The 23,737-nt window shown below is 45.3% G+C and overlaps 1 protein-coding gene across 2 annotated transcripts in view; it reads right to left on the reverse strand.

Annotated features, from left to right (window-relative positions):
• Window positions 1–23,737, reverse strand: part of CAMK1D (calcium/calmodulin dependent protein kinase ID) — a 405,430-nt gene that overhangs the window by 354,331 nt on the left and 27,362 nt on the right. The gene's annotated exons all lie outside the window — the stretch shown is intronic.

The following is a 23,737-nucleotide window of genomic DNA, read 5'->3' on the forward strand; positions in this document are numbered from 1 at the left end:
TTTCCAGAAAGCAGCCTACAAACGGGATTATTAGTGTTAGACTTCTTCAAAAGCGAGGCTTGAGAAAGCTGTAAAAGGTTCCCAAAACACAAGATGTTTGTACAAACCGTAACATCTCCCGCCGAATAGGAAGATAATGAGGCACAACAGATAAAACATCAGATCAAAAACCCTCGCCGGATCCTCACCGTGGCTGACCCCTCTCCCAGCTATTTCTGAAACCACAGAGGAAAAAGATGATTTCCAAGGTAACACACATCACGGCCAATGTATATTACTTGTACCCTGGCCACTGTCTTCTTTGTATGAGCTTGCTGCAAGAGACAGGGGGTTTTGTAAAACAAACAAACAAAAGAGGATGTTTAGTGTAATTATCTCCAGAAAATAAAACAGCAAGGACTTTGCCAAAGTAACAAACACATATTTCTTATTTTACCACCTCCATTCTCCCCACCTCCTGTTCAAAAGGAGAAAATTTTTAAATAAAGGAACTAAACTACACATACACATATTAGATTATCGTTGGCGGAATTCTGAGTTTCAGAAAGCTGCAGAATTTTCCCCCAAATCAAGGAACTTGAGGAGAGTTGCCAACTCTTAATTTTTCCAGTAAGGTCAGTACCTCCAAACTATCGACACAGTTACCATCATTTCATGACAGAAAGGATATTTACCATGAGAAAATAGGAAAGACAAAATTTCAAGGAAAAAAAGGATAATCCTGTCCACTTAACATATCTGGACTTCTGGAAACCCCAGTACGTTATTATGAACCCGGGAAAACTTTGTCTTGAACCAGTGCCCAGAAAAAGCAGTCCAGATGGTACAGAGTAACGCTTCTCAAAGCATGGGCCGCCCACCACCAGCATTAGCATCACCTGGGAACTTGTCGGAAAGGCAAATTTTCAAACCCCAAGCAACTCAGGGGCTAAAGCCTAGAATGGGTGTTTTAACAAGCCGTCCAGGTGATTCCGATGCTGGCTACAGTTTGAAGACCACTGGCAAAAAGCATGTGGACTTCAGAACCGGGAAGGGAGCGCAAGGACCCCAATTCAAGGCTGGCCAGCCAGGTTTCGCGTCATCAAACTCGGTGAAAACAGCCCATTTTTTCCAAATAAACAATGGCACCATTTTAGTCTGAAATATACAGTATGACAATGGAACAGAGCATTTGAAACCAGAACAATCCCACATCTAGGGATTCGAGATCCATAAACACCAGCAAACCAGAAACTTCTCCTTCAAACCGCAGTTCCATGTCCTTCTGTTCTGGGACCCTGCATCGTCACCACCTTCCTCACCATCACCGTACAACACTCACACCATGTAAGATATGAAGGCAAGTTTCAAATTCGTGATTCCATTTTTATTTTGATCAACCCAGCAACCCTGTGGAGTAGGTGTAGTAATAGATACGATCACCCGTTTGGCTTGGTGAGGGCACGTCAGCTACCTCGAGTATTTACTATTTGTTCTTAACAGGGGTTTTACATTTCTTGTTTTTACAGTAGAGATCCTCCATTCTGTCCCGTGCAATTCAGCACAACAAGAGTCCTTCCCATGGTACAATCCCCAAATTCATAATTGCCTAAATGGCTTGCCAATCTGCTGTGGTGATATACGGCACACAGAGAATGCTGCAGAGGTTCTGGATGCTTCCCTAGAAGGCTTCCCCAAGCAGCTTCAGCCCCTCCCCACACAGGTGGGACAGGCATTCCACTCAGAATCTCAGACCTGGTGACCTGCCCCTGTCCCCTGCAGGCCTGCCCTTAGGGTCCCTGGGGACCACTGTGCGCTACCTGGAATTTCCCTGGGTTCCCCTGCACCTCAGCCAGGCCGGCCTCCACCTTAGACAAAGGCATGGAGGGACCTTTCTCCCCAACCCTTGAATAAGCCTCCCCACCTGCCAAGAGATGCGGGCATCGCTGCTAGAACCTCAAGACAGCAAGGCCCCTGGGAGAAGGGAAGGGGCCTGTCTTCTATCTAAGGAGCTGCTCTCAGAGGGAGGGCTGAGCACCTCCTTCGAAAGTCCCAGAACCAACCCTGTGACACAAGCCAGGGTGGGCGAGGGCCGGTGTGAGTCAAGCAGAAAAGGACACCAGGGATGTTCATGACCTCTTTCCAGGGACAGAAAGGGCCCAGGAGGACCCAACACAGATGAGCATGTGATTTGATTCACCTAAAGGAAAGAAAGGGGGAAAAGAGGCTAGAAAATTCAGTGCCAAACACCCCCCCACTTCACCCCGACCCATATCTGCTACATTCAACCCCGGTACCTGCCACCCCTTACACTTGGTTTCATTTTTAATAGACACCATTGCACTTTTCTTTCTTGAATGGCTATCGAGAGGCGGGGCGAGCATGCTGGAGCTGGCTGGGGGAAAAAGCAGACAGTCGCCGGCTTCCCTCCGGTCACCCCATCCAGAGCCACCAAGGCCACAAGCTCTACTTCTGCGAGACGCCACAAAATGAGCATCCCAACATGAACTCATACCCGTGAGCGCAGCCCAAGGCGCTGAGGTCAAGTTGAAATTCTTTTTAAACTAAAGCCAGAAACTTGTGAGCTCAGGTTCTTGGCATGCTCCTCACACGCACCCGCCCAAAAACTAAAACCCGGCCAAGGCTCAGCTGTGCCCACGGGATAGAAAACAAGACGCAGAGGCCTGGCCGAGGTCATCTCATCCGGAGATGGTTACTCAGCACCCAGACCGGCCCAAATAAATACTCCATGAGTCAACGTTTAGTGAGGTGTTGTCAGGGGACCATGAGGTGGGCTCTGAGCTTAGTAAAGGCATGAACGCACTTGATTTTCGAGCATGTCTTGCAATGTGAGATGGGATCTACAAGCATTCTAGAAAGGTCACAGACACACAGCGGCCACTACAACAAAGCACGATGCTCCGGCACCTTTGGTAATTGGTACAAACCCAAGAAGAGCAAAAGCACTAAGTATATCTGCAGAGATGGGTTAAAAATAATCAATAAAAGAGGGCAGGGGAAAGAACATCCTTCAAGATGAAACCGAAGCTCAACAAAGGTGAGACCCCAGGCTGTCCCTAAGGTCTAGAATTGCCTTGCTTCTGGTCACCTATTAAAATACGTGTCATTCCAGCTCAGAGAGAACTAATATCTGTTATCAAACGTGTTATATATTTGCCCCACTGCCTTATCACACTCCACGTGTCCTCCTTTGACTTGTGAAACCAGCAACAAAAAGATTTATCAATTCACTTTCTCTAGGGAGCAGCCTTCCAGAGAAGTTTTTTTTTTTTTTCTATGTGTTTCTTCAGCCTTTCGAGACACATTTATTACAAGGAGTCAGATACAAGTCTATTTTGAGCAGATTGTAAATCAGGACAATATTAAGCTTCAAAGAAACTGGCTTTTCCTTTAAACACTTTTGGGGCAGGGGGCAGGGCAAAACTGCTCCAAGTTCTTGCGATTCCACCCCTGCCCCGGAGTATCTTCCTCAGACACGTTTACCAACTGGATGACCTCACTTATGAGAGACAGAAAAATATACACATATCAAGAAAATGCATGTAGTTTCACACATACCAGGAAATGGCATTGCTGACTTGTCACCACCATCATCTGGTTGGAAATTGTTAGTAAAGTCAATCAAGAAATATTTACTAGAGCTTCCCTGGTGGCGCAGTGGTTGAGAATCTGCCTGCCAATGCAGGGGACGCGGGTTCAGGCCCTGGTCTGGGAAGATCCCACATGCCGCGGAGCAACTAGGCCCGTGAGCCACAACTACTGAGCCTGGGCGTCTGGAGCTTGTGCTCTGCAATAAGAGAGGCCGCGACAGTGAGAGGCCCACGCACCGCGATGAAGAGTGGCCCCCACTCGCCGCAACTAGAGAAAGCCCTCGCACGGAAACAAAGACCCAACACAGCCAAAAATAAATAGATAAATAAATAAATTTAATTTAATTTAAAAAAAAGAAGAAATATTTACTAATAATCCAGCAAATTAATCTGACAAGAATTATGGGGAAGCCCTAAGAAAATAAACAGCATTGGGACTACCCTTGTGGCGCCGTGTTTAAGAATCCACCTGCCAATGCAGGGGACACAGGTTCGAGCCCTGGTCCAGGAAGATCCCACATGCCGCGGAGCAACTAAGCCCGTGCACCACAACTACTGAGCCTGCGCTCTAGAGCCCACACGCCACAACTACTGAGCCTGTGCTCTAGAGCCCATGAGCCATAACTACTGAGCCTACGTGCCACAACTACTGAAGCCCGTGCACCTAGAGCCCGAGCTCCACAACAAGAGAAGCCACCGCCATGAGAAGACGGCACACCGCAACAAAGAGTAGCCCCTGCTCACTTCAACTAGAGAAAGACAGCGCACAGCAGCAAAGACCCAACACAGCCAAAAATAAATAAATAAATTTATTAAAAAAGAAAAGAAACAACATATACCAAGATTTCAAGTGACCTGGATAAATGAAATGTGGTATATCCATACAATGCAACAGTATTCAGCCATAAAAAAGGAGAAGCTCTGACACATGCTACCATACGGATGAAACGTGAGAACCTTATCCTAAATGAAAGAAGCCAGTCACAAAAGGACAAATATTGTATCATCCCACTTATATGAGGAACCTAGAATAGGCAAATTTGTAGAGACAGAAAATAGATTAGAGGTTCCAAGGGCTGCAGGGTGCGGCAATGTTGTTACTGCTTAATGGTTACAGAATTTCCATTTGGGATAATGAAAGAGTTTTCGAAACAGGCAGTAGTGATGGTTGCTTGACATTGTGGATGCAATTAATTCCACTGATGTACAATTAAAATTGGTTTAAATGAAAAAAGAAATGGTTAAAATGGCAAACTTTATGATGTATATTAACCATACATATACTCATATATTATCCACAATTTAAAGAGGATTATTGAGGGACTTCCCTGGTGGTCCAGTGGTAAAGAATCCGCCTTCCAGTGCAGGGGATGCAGGTTCGATCCCTGGTCGGGGAACTAAGATCCCACATGCCGCAGGGAAACTAAGCCCACGCACCACAACTACTGAGCCCGTGCGCCTCAACTAGAGAGCCTGAATGCTGCAAACTACAGAGCCCACGCACCCTGGAGCCCTCACACCACAAATAGAGAAGAGAAAACCCGCACGGCACAACTAGAGAGAAGCCCCCCACAATGAAGAGCCCATGCACCGCAACAAAAGATCTGGCATGCTTCAACAAAGATCCCATGTGCCACAACTAAGACCCGATGCAGCCAAAAATAAAATAAATAAATAAATAATAAATCTTAAAAAAAGATAAGATAAATAAAGAGGATTATTGATATAATATACCAAAAACCATTGAATGGTATAGTTTACACGGGTGAGTTGTATGGTCTCTGAATCTGTATCAATTTATATGGTCTCAATGAAGCTGTTTTTTTTTTAAAGATTTCAAGTAACACAAGAGAGCTTCCTGACCACCCTATCTAAAAGAGTATTCCCTCTTCTTTCCCCTTATTTTCTATCACAGCATTCATCACAAGGTGTAGCTGTTTTATTTCTTTGTACACATTCATAGCCTACGTCCCATTTCCCCTCCTCCCCATGAGTGTAGGGACCAAATACATGGAGACAGGGACCGTGCATTTGACTCCCCAGCACCTAGCTTGATGCCTCACATTTATAGAATAAGTAAACAAAGTAAGTAAGTAAGTAATGGAATGAGCAAGAATGAGACAAAAATCATAAAAGAGAAAAAATACCTGTTTTACTTAAAAAGGATGAGCACAGGAAAGTACCAATGACTGAGAACACCACTGGACCATGCACTATGTGATGTCCAAGTTGAGAAAGGGCAGCTGCTTACATTTCTGAGCTCCTGAGTCACCAACGCTTTGCCACATCACCACCTGCCCCACCCACCCGAACCTGAGTGCCCAGTCTGCACTGGATAGAAACAGTTCTCAGAAGAAAGATCTGAGAATGCACCTCTCCTTGGTTCAAACATCTTCTCAAGCAAAGGAAGTTGACTGCGCCATGTGCATACCTGGATCAGTGGTTGTGGTGTTTCAGATGGGGCATGAGAAAATGAGAGCCAGCAAACTATGTCCCTGGGGAAAGGATCTGTTTTTATTTCCCCCAGAAGATATGCTTGGCACTTAGACCATGAACCACTGTAAAACATTCAAGAACATCACCTATCGGGATGATGTCTGTCAACTTCTAGCACAGCTAGAACTGGTGGCATTGGATCCACCGTCTCCCTGAATGGATATTCATTCAACCGGCCATCCCTTGGCCAAGCTGTCCACAGGTCCCGAAGCAGCCTCCTCCCTGCCTTCAGGAGGTTCACCGTCTAGTGCGGAAGCCTGTAGGACAATGTGCAAGTGCAGAGATGGAGTGGGGGAGGGGTCTCTGGGAACCTTCCAGAAGAAGGGGCTACTGTGAAATCATGAGCTGGAGTCACCCATGGGGTGGAAGGAGGGATCTGGAAAGCAGACAGCCAGACAGAAAAGACCCATGTGGGAAACAGCAAAGCAGAAAGGGTTGGGGGAGGAGGCGGGGATGGGGATGCTTTCCATAAACAGCCCAGTGGGACTAAAATTTGAAGCTGGAGGGAGGGGAAGGGAGGTTTTCTCCCACTGGCAATGGCAAGCTTCTGAGGGATTCCAAGCTGGACCACAATAGGGTCCTGTCTGCATTTTAGGTCCATCTCTCGTGGGGATCTTTCCTTACAGGGAAGGCATCTTTATCCCCATTATACTCATCAGGCTCGGCGTGGTCAAAAAGGCTGGATTGTGCTCTGGGCTGCTGACTGCAGGACCCATGCTCTTTCCACAGGTTAAGGAGAATGTATTGAGTGGTTTAGCCATGAACATAAGGACCAAGGTAGGCTAGTAGATGGTGGTACAGGAAGATGGATGTTAAAGATTTATTTTAGAATTTCGGGACACCTGAGAAGGTTTAGAGGCAAAGTGGAAAGAAACAGAGGAGAAAATAAAATGGAAAATGCTAGAGGTGGGGGGAGGGTTGAAGCAGCAGCAAGCTAGGGCAGTGAGGCCCCCTCAGGAGTCTTCCTTACAAAGAAAGGAGGGATTCTGGGCTTTGGAGAAGTGCAGTTGCCACAAGTCACTTTGGCTGGCCTCAATCTCCTCTGTAAAGAGACAGAGAAAATCAAGAACAGCATGGGAAAGGGGTGGAAGAGCCCGTGAGAAAATCAAACAGACAACTGGAGAGGAGGACTTGCTAGGCAACGGAGGAGGCCCAGGTAGAGTCAGAAAGCATGATTCTGCAGAGAACTCAATTTTTAAAAATCCTGTCAGATATTAATTTATATTTTCTTATTATTTCTTATGTTCTTATTTCTTTTTTACATTTAACTTTCTAGTATCTGGAATTGATTTTGGTGTTTGGGGAGAAGTGGTGGTCCCTAACCAGGGATGGAGGTCAGGGATGCTGAACATCCGGGGATGCCCCGGACAGGGCTCAGCTAGGAAGAGTCATCTTGGCCACAGAACCAGCAGAGCCCCGTTGGAAAACACTATGCGTTATTTTTCCCAACAATCCCAGTGTCATTGATGTATTCGCATACAATTATCCATTTGACAAATGAGCGCTGAGCGGCTCCTGTGTGCCAGCACTGTGTCAACCACAGGCAAAGCATCAGCACTGGGGCACACAAGTCATATACTTTCACCTGCACTTTCCCTGCTGATCTTAAGACATCCATAGAGAAATGCACTTCAAATGCTTTGAAATTCATAAACAACTTTAATGGGCTGGCAAAGTACTGCTAGGCAGGAGTCCTGTCGGTCCTGGTAAGAATTACTTGTCATAAACATTTAATTACATGTGCAAATGCTAAAGCTAAGTGGTTAAACACCGTGACCACACTTGTGTTGATGCTGTCTGTGTGCTCAGCCAATTCCTCTTTCGTAGATACCAGCCTGTCTCTGCTGGTTACCAGTGGGCATTCCAAACGTATGGGGGTCTCCGTGAATGAGGTCCTACTGGGGGTTAGGGCGCACGGTACATACTTGCAGAGCAAGACAATTACAGGTGTTAATTATTCTGTGTACGATCTGACAAACTGACTACTTTTTTAAGATAGCTGCTTAGGATGGTGGGCATGTGAGTCAATACGCAAAACATTCTAAGCAAACAGTTGAGCTGTGCCGCTGGTTTACTGCCTGCCTTCCAACGGAACATAAAGACGGTGTATATTACGATTTAAAAAAATGATGTGTACTACAACTCTATCATGGTGTTTTCTACAAAGAACATCAGCGATTAGTCCCACGGTTTTCTCGGCACTCTATCTGCACTGGATACAGTGTATTACCTTCCAAAGCCCCTATGCTTCTGACCCTAGGCAAGTGACTTACACTAATGAGGTCTGTGAAATGAGCTGGCTGGACGGGAGATGGCTGTGGATGTCCCCAAAGGGAGTGATGGGGACACCAGGGTTATATTCAGTATTTCAAAAGTCCCAGCAGAAACCACATATTACCCACACTATGATGGCACAGGCTAAAACATATTTGCTTTGGCCTAGGATTATGTCAACTCAGTGTGCAGTGGCCATGGTGACAGCACAGGGAGAAGCTGGCAACTAGGTCTGTTCTATATTAACAAAAACACACAGGCAATGAATGAGTGCCTCAAAAATACAGTATCCTTGGTCCTTGTGATGAAAAAGTTGATCTTTAAGATCCCTTCTGCTCCACGATCCTACGGTTCTAATTTTCACAGGAAGTTCTTCATACCAAGAGTAATCCATTCTCAGGGCAGCCCCATCCACTATATAATTAACAATAACAAACAGCTCTCTCTCTTAGCGTCCCTACACTCGTTTATATCTTTTCAATTAATTAAGAGCATATTTATTTATAAGGGGTGTGATATTTCCAAACCGAATTAGATGCAACTGTATATTCTCTGAAATGTTAAGGAACCATCTGGATTTGCTCGATTAGCGGTTTCTTCCCCAATTGCTTCCTCTTCAAAAAGCTCAAGAAACTAGATGCTCATTTTTTTTCTCTTTGATCCTTTTTTTCAAAAGAAAAGGCCCCGGTGCTGTCACCTGAGTGATGTCCTTGGAGCTCCCTGGCCTCCACACTGTCACAGTGGAGTCGCGACCACAGTGTTGCCGCGCTGTGAGGGAGTCCTGTGACGGAGTAGCAGTTGAGACAATGTTGCGGGGAAGAAAGTAAACGTTCAGTGCATTATATAACACAGTTTATCATAATTTAAGCATGATTAATAATAGACTATGATTTTAAAGCACATGGAATTTTTGCAGGTATTCTTAAATGCACTAATAAGAAGGTTTTCTATAGAAATTCTACGGTGCATCCTTGCATAAATGGGGATTAAATCTTTTAGAAAATCAATCCTGATCCCCAGGTTTATGTTTGTGAATTTACAGTCACTCCATAAGATCTGTTTTGGTAATTATTTCAAGATATGAGTTTTTTCAGGACTCACTGTGCCAACAAATGGGCTAAGAAACGCCATCAATTAGCTCGTTTAATCTGCACAAATAAAGCAGCTTCTATTATCATCATTAGGCAGGAAAGATGTTTAGGCACAGAGCAGGGACCTGCCCAAGGGAGGGATGAACTAGGTCCACCTGAAACCAGAACCAGTGTTCTGAGCCACTGTGCAATTCCACAGGGCAGAGGTGAACACAGAATGGCCCGGAGGGGACAGCTTGTCCTAAGTCACTTTCCAAAACCAGCCCACAGCCTCCCTTGCATCTGGTTTCACGTGCCCACGTTGGTGTTCAGACCACACCAGTAGAGATTTTTCTTTCCTCCCAGGTAACTTCACACATTTTACTCCGTGCCCTTTTTCTGCTAACAAACAGATCAACATAAATTCCTTACGTAGATAATGCAGGCAACACCGTGCCAACAACACAAACAAGAAAACACAAAACCTGGCTGCCGGGCTATAATTCCTGGAGCTGAACTGATGCCATAATGATGAATCTACTCACCTGTGTAATGGATCACTCCACTCTGGGGTCTCATGGTCCGTGCAATTCTGCTCACTACCTTTCCCCCACAGACCTCTCCTGTGTGTCCTCAGTAGAGGGCACCATCTTTTACCCAACTGCCCAAGCATGAAACCTCTTAGCCCTTCTCTCCTTGACTGAGGCTCCGAAATCCACAGAATTAGACTTGACTACCTCAGCACATCTTCTGTTCGTTCCCATCTCTCCACGCCCCCTGCCAGTTAGGGCACTTACCTCTCCCCCAGTTCCCCCGCCCATGAGTCCATGGGCAATTTAACTGGTCTCCCTGATGCCCGTCTTCAACTTCCCAACTTTCTCTCCAAAGTGGTCTTTCAAACACACACAAAGGCTGATCACGTTTCCCCTTCAATTCTCCCACCCTCAGGATAAAGTCCGAACTACTCAGTGCGGCACCAGAAGTCCTTGAAACCAAAGCCCTAAGTCCCTTTCCAGCCTCCTCTCTCATCACTCCTCTTATTCTTGCCTGCACCCCCAAAATAGACCCCATGCCCTTTCATCCTCTGGGTCTTAGGACCACAGCAGGGCCATCTGCCTTGAAGCCCTCTCTCCCTTGCTGAGCTGGTAAACTCCTACCTGTCCTTCAAGCCTCAAACCTAGCCCCACCTCCTCTGTGAAGCCTTCCCTGATGCTCCCAGGCAAACTCTGAGGCCCCCTCCCCCCCCGAGCTCAGCTCAGGAACCTCCCCTACCAGCCTCTCCAGGCTATGATACGGATGCTTCTCCCCAGTGGAGAATGGGCTCCTTGACCCCAGGGCTGAGCGCTGGCTGTCTTTGTACCCCCAGTACCCAGCATAGGCCCAGGCACAAAGCAGGAGGTCAGCCATATCTGCTGATTCCATAAATATGAATAAAAACAGCATGCATGGCTTTATAATGTATTGGGGGGGATCAGACTTGGAATCTGATTTGAGCTTATAAAACATTCTATAGGGCTTCCCTGGTGGTGCAGTGGTTAGGAACCTGCCTGCCAGTGCAGAGAACACGGGTTCGAACCCTGGTCCAAGAAGATGCCACATGCCGCGGAGCAACTAAGCCCATGCGCCACAACTATTGAGCTCACATGCCACAACTACTGAAGCCCGCGCACCTAGAGCCCGAGGTCCGCAACAAGAGAAGCCACCGCAATGAGAAGCCCACGCACTGCAACAAAGAGTAGCCTCCACTCACTACAACTAGAGAAAGCCTATGCGCAACAACGAAGACCCAATGCAGCCAAAAATAAACAAATAAGTAAATAAATTTTATTTTAAAAATAAATAAATAAAGTAAAATAAAACATTCTATAAAGAGGAGTCGGTGGGGCGCAGAAAGGATCCCTTGGACCAGAGATTTGTCCCAGAAAGAGGAGAGAATTAGATAAGGACTCCTGAATGCCCACATCACACTCTGGGTAAAGGCTGTGAGTCTCCCTCCACTCAAACGCCAAGCTCTCAAATGGGGATTCCAGAAGGATCAAGTCACATCTTAAAATACACTCGGCTCCTCAGAATATAAATGTCTCAAAACCATGACAATTACTTTTTATGTACTATTTAGTAGGGATTAGTGGTTGTGGGACTCGCAGCTATTAAAAAAAAAAAAAAATAGTGGAAGCCATGTAACATCAGAGGCTAAATGATGGTTCTGAGTGTAAATCAGGAGGTCGGTGCAGCTTCCAAACTCCAGGCTTCTTTTCTCAAGTCTTTTATTCCTCCAGTGACAGAAGCTTTCGTCAAATAATAAAAGAGTAACTCAGATGCTGTTCCCCTCACTCAGCCTCTGACTCTCAGACTTTAAGTTCGAAGCAAGAAGTAGGTTCAGAGTTAAGTTTAAACAGCAAAGCCATTTCCCATCATTAGAACACTTCTCCTTTGGGTGAACTCTAAAGACCGGCTAGTAGATGCCACATATGTCAGGGAACCACTTTAAAAGACTATCTTGTGTGAAGTAGGTCAGACAGAGAAAGATAAACGTCATATGATATCGCGTATATGTGGGATCTAAAAAAAGGGTACAAATGAACTTATTTACAAAACAGAAACAGAGTTACAGATGTAGAAAACAAACTTATGTTTCCCTGACCAGGGCTCGAACCCAGGCCCCCTGCATTGGGAGCACAGAGTCTTAACCGCTAGACCACCAGGGAAGTCCCCTGGGCACCATTTTGAACAGCAAAGTCACTGACAAAAGGCACAAGAATGTGAAAAACACAGCCCTAGAAGGACCACGAAAGGGACCCGTGTTACACTGAGAGCCAGACCCACGGCAGAGCCTCGCCTTGTCCCACCTGCCCCAGGAACACGTACAGCAGGCGACGCAAATTTCTCACTGCTCTGCTCATGGCCTTGAACGGTCACAGAAGCGTCTCAGGTGTTGCTTGGGGATTCAAATACATTTGAGTGAATCAATGAATTCGCAGACACAGAATCTGGGTATGACAAGGACCGGCTGTCGTCTGCGTTACACTTCAAACGTTACTGAGACTAGGCTGGATGTTGGGGGAGGACCCAACAGAACTGAGCCCCTCCCTGCCGGTGTGGTTCCTGACCTCAGGGAGCTACAGCGCCAACCCTCAGCTTACATCCTCCTGAGTGTACTTGGGGGTACCTCCCACTGCCTCACACCAGAGCCTCAAAGAGACACACGTGGACAGTCGGACAGCACCCTCCCCACCCCCGCCAATTCCAATCCTCTACCTGCTGAAAACGAAGACACTAGTGACAACAGCTAACTATGAATGCAGCAGAGTAATAACCTGACGTGTAACTCAGAAAGAGTTACCCCCCAAGATGCAGGGCTGCTATAACATATAACATAACCCCTGATCCCATCTACCTATTTAGTTATATATGACTTCTCTGTGCTGACACCTGTTAAAACACAAAACAGGAAGGAGCTAATATTGAGCCTTCTTATTCCAGCAATAAGCAACATTCATCCCTGGATACAGAAAACAACTGCAAAAGAAACAAAAAACAAAAAACAAAGACCCCCAAGCATTTCAGTAGGAGATATATTTCCAAGTAAACTTTACCTTTTCCTTTTAATATATTTATCAAAATCTGTAATATATTAATATTTCATTCAAATGTATAATAGTAATCAATCATAGTAACTAAATACAGAAACCTTTTTTATAGGCCCTTATAGCCACGGGAAATTTAATTGACATATATAGACATATCTTTTTGCAAGGACAAATATTATACTCAAGGATATCATTCTGTGGGAATAGGATATGTATTCAAAAATGAAAAGAGAATGAGGTAGAAATTCCAGTGGTTAAAGAGGAGTCTTTTTAAGCATTTTTTACGTGGATGATGATAGGTATCGTCTCTATTTAGATCCCACTGGTTCTATTTAAAAGAATGATGTAACTGTTTTATTTCAAGATGTCAATATTTACAATAAGCTGGATATAACATCCTTTGAAACTCTTTTTTTAACCATTTTTTTTATTAAAGTATAGTTAATTTACAATGTTGTGTTAGTTTCAGGTATACAGCAAAGTGATTCAGTTATACATATATATATTCTTTTTCAGATTCTTCTCCATTAGAGGTTATTACAAGATACTGAGTAGAGTTCCCTGTGCTATACAGTAGGTCCTTGTTGTTTATCTATTTTGTATATAGTAGTGTATATCTGTTAATCCCAAACTCCTAATTTAAACTAATGAAACTCTTAAATTATGATGAAAAATCTTCGCTATCAACTCAAAGTGTGTGAGGGGGTAGATGGCTTTACCAAATTATTTTAGGGATTAGGGGGGCAAAAGGCAGAGTACAGTCCCCTCCAAAGGAAGCTCGCCCCTCAGTTCCAGCATAGTCTGGGTCTTAACATTTTGCAAGAGAAGCTGGAAATCTGGATTTTCTATGTACAATTGATCTTTTTTAAAAATACTGGTTTGGAAATTTTTTAAACAGTGCGCAGGCCAAACAAAACATATCTGCAGGCCAACATTTTTCTACCTTGACTCTGAGCAATACTTAGCCTCCTCTGTCAACGTTTCCATATACTTAAACGAGATCCACTCATTCAAAAAACCCTCACTGAACATCTCGGGCTGGCAGGTGCTATCCCAGGCCCTGGGGACCCAGAGATGGCAGAAACAACACCTGCCCTCAAGGAGGACACCCTAGGGGGGTCATCGACCAGGAGACAACCTTTTGCAATACCGTCTATTAAACCCAGTGCTAGGGGAATTCCCTGGCGGTCCAGTGGTTAGGACTCCACGCTTCCACTGCAGGGGGCATGGGTTCGATCTCTGGTCAGGGAACTAAGATCCTGCAAGTCACGAGGGGCGGCCAAAATAGATAGGTAGGTAGGTAGGCAGGTAGGTAGGTAGATAGATAGATAGATAGATAGATAGATAGATAGATAGACAGACAGACAGACAGACAGAGAGACAGACTGACTATTTCATCCTAAAAAAAAAAAAATCCAGTGCTAGAGTTAGACCCTGGGTGCAATGGTCAAGCACCTTGGCTTGGGTGGGTCAGGAGTAGATGGTTTTATTTGCAGAAGCTTGAGACTGAAGAGAAGGCAGGACTAGAGGCATCCCAAGAAACCGACACAGGTATGGCTTCAGTGCTGGGGATCGGATTGGCTACCTTGGAAAGGTTCCTTGGGAGATGGCCAATCAGGCAGACAGGAGCTAAGATCATGACAGGACGTCCAAAAGCTAAGAACATCCAGAGGAGACGAAAAACAGCCCCTCTCCTCATTTCCAGTTCTTCAGTTAAAAACAGGCACAAGATGGAAATAAACCATTGAGACAAGATCCAAAAATAATCTTAACTGGGCGTCCAAGCTCCTAAAAAATTCTTCTTTTAATCACTTCTGGAAGGCAGCTGAAAGGTACGTACACCAAAACTCAGCTTGTGAAGCAATCAGCTTAATCTGTTTCTTTGAAAGATTAATTAAAACTGAGATTACCGACGGCGGCAGATGAGCCTGGTCAGCCGACGGGGCACATCTGAGATGAGACAGAAACTGGTTCACCACCATACAAACACAGCTGAGGGCCAAACACAGAGATGCTGCACAAAACCTGCTTCTTCCTGGGCCCATAATTCAATTCCTGGGGGTGACACGCGTTAAAAATGCGAACCTCAGGGACGGCGCGAGGCAGGCACACAGCCCACCCCGTGGACAGGGCCGGCGGGCAGCCTCTGTGGCCTTGAACTACGGAACCAAGCCAGCAACAGCTGTGGACGGAGAAGGCTGGGCACAGCCCACAGGAACCAGCAACGCAGCAAGGAACACAACTCCGGCTCTGAACTCAAGTTAGTGCTTGTTTAAGCCCACTTCAAGGATCTGCTCAGCTGAGGCCTAGCTCAGAAGGAGAGATAATAAGAGACCAACGCAAGAGAAAACTCTGTCCGCACAGCCCCTGCTCCATGGCGGGGGGTGGGGGGCGGACTGTAAGGAAAGGAATGTTCTCTGATAGAAGGATGCTTTTTTCACGGATAGTAAAGAGGAGATTAAGTGGGAGACCCTTCTGGAAACCCTAGAGGAACCAGAATTTGAACACACTGTCACTGGACGCAAGCCCTGATATTGACAAAACCTCAACCGCGCTCATCAGAAAAAGAACAATTTGGGCAACAGTTCCCGAAGTTTTCATTCCAAGAGGAATGGAGGAAGACGAGGAGGACACGGAGTAAAGTACGGAGGACGGCGGCAAGGAGGAGAGGGTCCCCCTGCCAGGTCGCACAGCCCCCGGGGCTCCAGTGCCGCCACCAGCATTCCCCGCCCGGAAAGCCCACTCTGGACGCCTGTTTAAGCAGCCCTGGTCTGCGGGCTATGGAAGAATTATTCTTCAGGAAGTTTCCCCAAACATAATAGAGCGTTTCTCGGTGCACTAGATGTCAGAGCCCGGAATCCCAGCCCTGCCCTGACGGCTCTTGTAAACCGCTGCCCGCCCCCCATCTCCTCTCCCACCCACACGTTGAAAAGGCTGGACCCAAATTCAGTTAGCACATAACCTATCTGGTCTTTCTCACTCCAATATCCTCTCATTCTAGGTGCTTCCACCGTGCAGATTATGTAACAATGGACACTACCATCATTTTCTTTTAGCATGAGAAAAGAGTCGCAATTCAGGGAAATACACTAAAATTTGAATCTCCATTGTACTATGAACACCAAAGGGAGGGTTAGGCTTCGTGTAATGGTTAAGAATACAGATCCCAGAGCCGCCTTCATTCTCTCATCTGTAAAATGGGAAGAATAATAATAGTCTACTTTATAGGGTAGTCATGAAGAGTAAACGGGTTTTTGTAAAGCACTTAGAACGAAATGTGGCACCAAGCACTAGGTGTTCAAATGCAAATACAGAACTGTTCTAGCCGCCATCAGGAAGCAGCTACAAACTACACCCGAGTCAAATCGTAGGGGCACTGTGCTAGGATGGGGAGCTCCCCTGAGGCAGCGCCAAAACCCAGCCCCTCTTCTCCGAGTTCCCAGGTGAAACAGCTCTCTCACCTGTGTCCCCCGCTGTGCACCTCATCACTAACTCAGGCCCGCCTCGTTGGGACCCCTGTGCCTGCCTCCCAGCCCCCCTACGCCCCAGACACTGAGGTCGGTTCCTCATATTCTAATATTAGAATGTTATATTCTAGTAGCTTCTATCACCACATCCTGGATATTCTAATTGCTTGTATCACCAGCTAAAATTATAAACATTTTAGCCTAGAACTCAAGACACATCATGATCGGATCCCTTACCTACCCCTATGGTTGATTTACACTGTCGTGTTAGTTTCAGGTGTACAGCACAGTGACTCAGTTATACTTATATACATATATATTTTTCAGATTCTTTTCCCTTATAGGTTATTACAAAATATTGAGTATAGTGCCTTGTGCTAAACCGTAGGTCCTCACTGATTATCTATTTTATATACAGTAGTGTATATATGTTAATTCCAACCTCCTAATTGATCCCTCCCCCCACCAAAGAATGAAAAGAAATGAGGACAGTTTAAGAGCCTTTTGGGACAATGTCAAATGCACCAACATTCGCATTACAGGGGTCCGAGAAGAAGACGGAGGGAAGGAGCCTGAGAAAATATTTGAAGAGATAACAGCTGAAAACTTCCCTGACATGGGAAAGAAAACAGTCACCCAAGTCCAGGAAGCGCAGAGAGTCCCACACAGGATGAACCCAAGGAGGAACACGCCAAGATACATAGTAATGGAATTGACAAAAATTAAAGACAGAAAGAAAATATTAAAAGCAACAAGGGAAAAGCAACAAATAACATACAAGGGAATCTCCATAAGACTATCAGCTGATTTCTCAGCAGAAACTCTGCAGGCCAGAAGGGAGTGGCATGATATATTTAAAGTGATGAAAGGGAAGAACCTATGACCAAGAATACTCTACCCTTACCTACCTTTCTAATCTTACTTCCTACTGGTTCCTTCATGCGTCCTTCATGCCCACCTGAGCCCCACCCTTTATGCCAACCCTACCATCTCCCACAGTGGTGCTTCCGGCCTGGCATGTTCGACCTGCCTGTGGTACCCACTTCCAAAGCCGGACATCCCCCCAGTCTTCAAGGACTGGCTCATGCTTTAACACGACCTCCCTCTTCTCCCCCACAGATGGAATTAATGTCTCCATTTCTGAAGTGACACAGCTTTCATGTCCCTACAGGAAAGGCAGAGGAGTGTCCTGTCAGGAGTTTGAATCCCAGCTCTGCCACTTACTAGCTGAACACCGCTGGGTCAGAAAACTAAAATCCCTGAGCCAATCTCACCATGGTGAGGAGGAGAAGTGGGCATAATATATAGAAAAATTCTTGGTTTAAATTCTCCTCACCTTCCCTCTCTCGTGAAATTTATTACTTCTCTAAATTTTATTGCAGTAATTTAGGTTTATAAGTTTTCTTCCTACTAACAATGTTAAGTTCCCTGAGTGCAGTATTTTTGTCTTTCTCAAAGGAACAAGCACAAGGCCTGACGCGTAGTGAGAGCTAAACAAACATGTACTGAATGGATGAATAGGTGGACTATTTTCTACTTGCTCTTTCTAAAATTTTTTATGTCTTTTTTTTAACATCTTTATTGGAGTATAATTGCTTTACAATGGTGTGTTAGTTGCTGCTGTATAACAAAGTGAATCAGCTATACGTGTACATATATCCCCATATCTCCTCCCTCTTGTGTCTCCCTCCCACCCTCCCTATCCCACCCCTCTAGGTGGTCACAAAGCACCAAGCTGATCTCCCTGTGCTATGCGGCTGCTTCCCACTAGCTATCTATTTTACATTTGGTAGTGTATATATGTCCATGCCACTCTCTCACTTCGTCCCAGCTTACCCTTCCCCCACCGCATGTCTTCAAGTCCATTCTCTACGTCTGCCTCTTTATTCCTCTCCTGTCCCTAGGTTCTTCAGAACCTTTTTTTTTTTTAAGATTCCATATATGTGTGTTAGCATACAGTATTTTTCTCTTTCTGACTTACTTCACTCTCTGTATGACAGTCTCTAGGTCCATCCACCTCACTACAAATAACTCAATTTTGTTTCTTTTTATGGCTGAGTAATATTCCATTGTATATATGTGCCACATCTTCTTTCTCCATTCATCTGTCCATGAACATTTAAGTTGCTTCCATGCCTTGGCTATTGTAAATAGAGCTGCAATGAACACTGTGGTACATGACTCTTTTTGAATTATGGTTTTCTCAGGGTATATGCCCAGTAGTGGGATCACTGAGTCGTATGGTAGTTCTATTTTTAGTTTTGTAAGCAACCTCCATACTGTTCTCCATAGTGGCTGTATCAATTTACATTCCCACCAACAGTGCAAGAGGGTTCCCTTTTCTCCACACCCTCTCCAGCATTTATTGTCTGTAGATTTTTTGATGATGGCCATTCTGACTGGTGTGGGGTGATACCTCATTGTAGTTTTGATCTGCATTTCTCTAATGATTAGTGATGTTCAACATCGTTTCATGTGTTTGTTGGCAATCTGTATATCTTCTTTGGAGAAATGTCTATTTAAGTCTTCTGCCCATTTTTGGATTGGGTTGTTTGTTTTTTTCATACTGAGCTGCATGAGCTGCTTGTTTATTTTGGAGATTAATCCTTTGTCAGTTGCTTCATTTACAAATAATTTCTCCCATTCTGAGGGTTGTCTTTTCGTCTTGTTTATGGTTTCCTTTGCTGTGCAAAACCTTTTAAGTTTTATTAGGTCCTATTTGTTTATTTTTGTTTTTATTTGCATTTCTCTAGGAGGTGGGTCAAAAAGGATCTTGCTGTGATTTATGTCATAGAGTGTTCTGCCTAAGAGAAATTAAGGAAACACTCCCATTTACCACTGCAACAAAAAGAATAAAATACCTAGGAATAAACCTACCTAAGGAGACAAAAGATCTGTATGCAGAAAACTATAAGACACTGATGAAAGAAATTAAAGATGATACAAACAGATGGAGAGATATACCATGTTCTTGGATTGGAAGAATCAGCATTGTGAAAATGACTATACTACCCAAAGCAATCTACAGATTCAATGCAATCCCTCTCAAACTACCAATGGCATTTTTCCCAGAACTAGAACAAAAAATTTCACAATTTGTATGGAAACAAAAAAGACGCCGAATAGTCAAAGCAATCTTGAGAAAGAAAAACAGAGCTGGAGGAATCAGGCTCCCTGACTTCGGACTACACTACAAAGCTACAGTAATCAAGACAGTATGGTACCGGCACAAAAACAGAAACATCGATCAATGGAACAGGATAGAAACCCCAGAGATAAACCCACGCACATATAGTCACCTTATCTCTGATAAAGGAGGTAAGAATATACAATGGAGAAAAGACAGTCTCTTCAATAAATGGTGTTGGGAAAACTGGACAGCTACATGTAAAAGAATGAAATTAGAACACTCCCTAACAACGTATACAAAATTTAAGATCTTTCTATTATTTTTAATCATTCCCCCATTTTTATCTATATCGTTGTCAATGACAGCAACCATCCCATAAATTTAGTATAGATATCCAGATGGTTCTGAGGGAGACACTCAATTCTGAGTCTTGAATGACTCAATTCCATTCATTCACATTTGCTTATTTTTTACTGGTTCCTTCATGGACCCTACTACCAGAATGCACTGTGCCTGACACTGTGTGGCCTATAGAAGGACAGAATTCCTGTTCCCAAATACACCCACTGGCAATGTGAGGACATTTTAACAGACCTCACCAATTTAACCAACTGGGGTGTTTTGTTTTTCTTTAAAAAAACATTTGAAAATCATCATCCTGAAAAGGAATATTTTATTCATGCTGGTTTAAGTAGTGACGGGAAAATATTCAGTACTCAGAATGGAATGAAAAAAAAAAAAAAAAAAACAGCATGAATTTCCAAAGGCATCTGGAAAACTGGCAAAAGAATTAAAAATATGAAAGCAACCGGTGATCCCAGCTGGGGTGAAACTGCCTTCCTGTGGAAACCCTGAATAGAAAATAAGCTTCTAAGATGAATTGCTTGATGCATTTTCTTTATATGTGTTACCAACCCTAAGACTGCTTTAGGAATTCCCAAAGACAATCCTCTGGAAAGTTCATTTACATAGTGATTCCAATTGATTCAGGGGAAAGCAAACCTACAACTTGTCCCCAGGGCCCCAAAGGCTTTAAGTTCATGTATTGGATTTTGTATTGAGAATAACAAGAATCTCGGCAGAAATGTGACTTAGAACGAAGTTAAATCTTCCCCCTATACCCACTATGATCAAAAAGACTGAGATTCCAACACACCACACCTGAGAACAGGGCTTCCGCACTCTTAGCAGAAGGGAATGACGGCTCAACACACCCACTCTGGAGGTAGCCAAAACTGACCTTGAACCACCCCCCCGCAACTCGGTGCCAGATTTTGAGCCCATTAGTGACCCCCAACTGAACCCCACCAATTTAATTCATAAGGTCAAGACTACGTAAGACAGCATTCCATAGTCACGTACACAGTACATTCTGAATCTATGGGTTGGAAGGACACCCGGTGGGCAAAGCTGGACCCACATTTCAGACCAGGATCAGCAGCTCAGTAGCTGTGTGACCTTGGGCAGGTCACTCAACCTCTCTGGGCTTCTGTTTCCTCATGTGTCACTTACACATTGGACCAGATGCTCTTGCTCTCAGGTAACCTGAGTGTCAGGGGACCAAGAGACTGGAAATACATGAGTCTTCAGAAGCACTTCCGGAGGCTGTGCTTGCCCTGGCCTTGCCCTCTTATCCCAATGCACTCTTGCATATTGGGCCCTGTTCTATCCCTGACTAGTTGTGTGGTCCTGGGCAACAGGCTTCGTTTTTCTGTGCCGGGTTTTTATTTTCCTCTACAAAACATGGGATTAAGCTGTATCTATGTCAAGTCCCTTCCAGCTCTAGAATTCTACTTATTGGAGAAATCCCTTCCACTGGGGAGTAAAACAGAGGCTCTGAACCACTTCAGCCCCTTTTGTTTTGTTTTTCAGCCCCTTGGTGCAAATCACCAGAAGGAGGACTATAAAAATTCTGCATCAGCTTTGAAAATGGACAGGCCACAGGGGACAAGTGCTTTATAAAATGTCATATATAGTATAAACATTATGTATTTGCTCCTCCAGGAAAGCCAGAACAATCTATTGGTTACACCTGTGACTCAAAATGAAATCTCATCCAGGACCACCAGGCACCTCCCAAAGTTCAAGTCACTGTGCACAGCAGCAGGGTGCATCCCACGACCAGCGTTAAAATCACCTGCAAGAAAAGTGGCCTATTCGCTGGGGCTCTGGGAGATCTACTACCAGTACGGATGCTGAATTCACCCCCTTGCCTTGGCCCAACTCCACACGGAAGGCATCCCAAAAAGAAGCAGAAGACCACAGGTAACAATTCAAAGCCACGGATTGTGTGACCACTTTGCTCTCAGCCTCTTCCCCAAGAAGGAAAGGGCTTGAGACAGAATAACAGTTGACAAGGACACCAGGGTCAAGAAGGACAGTCTCCTTATAAATAAAACTTTCAAACTCACGGCCATTAACACTCACCCGAAATAACTGGACGGGAGCCGACCAGGAAAGGGCATGTTACTAAAACCAGCCCTCCAGCCTCCAAGAGGCTCAGCAGAATGATTCCTGATGTGGGGAGAGGAGGAAGGGAGGTCTGGTTATCGTGCCAATGCACTGGGAGGCACAGTAACTAGGTCACGTTCCCACTCGGGCGTTGACGAAGCCACTCGGCTGCTTGGTGGCACCGGGCAAAGCCGGGTCATGCTGTCGTTCTCAGCATCTCTCGGGGAAGCCTGAAGAAGGCACTTCTGGCCACACCCTCCCCAGGGGAGCAGTATCGGGACATTTCTCCGTATTCTAAAGAGCCTGTCCCCAGAGCAGCAGCCAGAATGTAGCTAGAGGTCTAAGCACACACCCAGGGCTGACACGGCATGAAACACACATGAAACACGCATGTGGCAGCACCCCTTCCATCCCAAGCCTCAGCTCGCTTCGGAACCACACACTGGAGCTGATGCAACAAATAAAGAGCCCCTTCTCTAGCCAGATGATCTTGTCTCCTCAGCCAGATCCTGCAGAAGGAAACCACACGGACGAGAAGCCCCTTCGGTGAAATGCAGCCACGTCTCCCTGGCATGAAAATCATGCAGACTTAATGAAAATCTTGGCAACTGCATCACAAGCCTCACCTTTCTCGGGCCTCATAATGCATTTTCCTCCAACAACAGAGTTTTCGGGAGAACCCAGGGAGCATGGAAACACACTCCATTCATGCCAGAGCCTGGGGCTTTCTCAGGCGTGAGGTTCTTCTTTTCACAGCAGACAAACCTCCGCGTTGGCACAGCTTATCTGAAAAATGGTTGGAACCTCTGGCCCTAGGCGATCCCAGAGCCGCTGACATGCCCCCTCGGAAGCCTTGCAAGTGTGTGTGTTTTCACGGTATATTAATTCAAGAGGCACGTTAGATGAGATGTGTTCTAATTTTTGCATTTAACCTCTGCAGTTAGCGGATTGGCCCCTTTCCTTGGGCCTCTGAAGGGCACACAGCAGAGCACAAGCACAGAGGCTGCCAAAAATGTTTCCTGGGGAAAGAAGGCGCCCCAGAACATCCCAGGGCTTTCTTCTCCTCTGCTTTTACCCAGTTTTACTTGACACCATTTATTTGCAGACAAAGGACCTAGAAGCTGGAGTCTGGGGTAAAAGTGGAAAGTGAGAAAGCTTGTAAGTTTCAAGGCTGACACATGTAAGATTCTACTGTCACCAGGAGGGCTTAGAAGGCTCCTGTCAATGCGGAGGGGAAAACAACCCAGTGCCCAAAATAGTCTCCCAAAGTATCAGTGAAGCAGCCACTGTCTACAGACATCACTGGAGAGTGCACATCTCCTGAGAATCACTGCTCCAGCCACACAGAGCACTGGCCCCAGGTGAGAGGCTAAGTGGCAGGTGCCAGAAAGGAGGGACGCTCTAGGGAGAAACAGAAAAAGAAATATCTGAGGTTTCTCCTCTCCCACAAGAGGCTCCATTGCCTCACTCACTCAATGAAAGCAACTTGTTATGGGAACGGAGGCGGGGTGAGGGGAGGCAGGTGTGAAAGGAGAGATTTTTTTTTTTTGGCCCCCGTGGCACAGCAAGCAGGATCTTAGCTCCCCGACCAGGGATCAAACCCGCGCCCCCTGCAGTGGAAGCGTGGAGTCTTAACTACAGAACCGCCAGGGAAGTTCCAAAAGAGAGA

Source organism: Balaenoptera ricei, chromosome 2 (assembly GCF_028023285.1).
Source record: "Balaenoptera ricei isolate mBalRic1 chromosome 2, mBalRic1.hap2, whole genome shotgun sequence".
NCBI lineage: Eukaryota > Metazoa > Chordata > Mammalia > Artiodactyla > Balaenopteridae > Balaenoptera > Balaenoptera ricei.